The following is an 865-nucleotide window of genomic DNA, read 5'->3' on the forward strand; positions in this document are numbered from 1 at the left end:
TTTGGTACAATATAGCATTCCGGGTGCACATCTCCAATATCAGAGACTTCATTCTTTTAAGTCAGTGTAGCATCAAGATGAAATTGAAGCTGGTATTTTAAGGTGAACAGCACGATTACACAAACCAGTCTTAACCGGACATAAAATAGCTACCGGTATTAAACAACATTGTAGTCTTTTGTTCCTATCAATAGTTGCCATTCCTAGTTTGACCACTGTCTGAGTTTGTAAAACTTTGCATTGTCATTCATTATTCACAGCAGGCCGGGTAGGCCCTACTTGTTTGGTTTGTTTAGTTAATCTGAGACAAGAGCAATCTATTATGGCACCTGGGGTCATTAGCAGGACCAGTGCGCAGGCTAAGGGGACTCATTGACATTTTAGTCTCCCCTGAGCCGTGCCAGTGGAGAGCGCAAACACACTGAAGGAGAGCGTGAATCCATCCCCTTAGCATTCATTAAGAGATCCCGGCAAAGGTCAGCCCTGGCACGACTGTTGTTTTTTAAAAAGCGCATTCCGTATCCGAGGGATTTATTACGATCTCCAAGGAGAGACACGGTGAAGTTCATTAAGTGGAAAACAAGTGGAACACCAAAATGAACCCGTTGCTACACAAACACTTGTCTCTTTGGAGATCTCCCCAGGGCAAAGGCAAAAGAACAAACACATTTAAGTGTTATGAAATCGCCACAGGTGACTGTTGTAGGAAAAAACATACATGATATGATGAAATAGGCAAATATTGTGACATTGATTTGGCAAATGTCAATGCCAGTTTTCAAATATGAAATGAATGTGAGGTACAGTATACTGTACTTGTGCAATTCAAGGCTTACTGCACAATAAAACAACATAGGCTTTATAA

Source organism: Sardina pilchardus, chromosome 9 (assembly GCF_963854185.1).
Source record: "Sardina pilchardus chromosome 9, fSarPil1.1, whole genome shotgun sequence".
NCBI lineage: Eukaryota > Metazoa > Chordata > Actinopteri > Clupeiformes > Clupeidae > Sardina > Sardina pilchardus.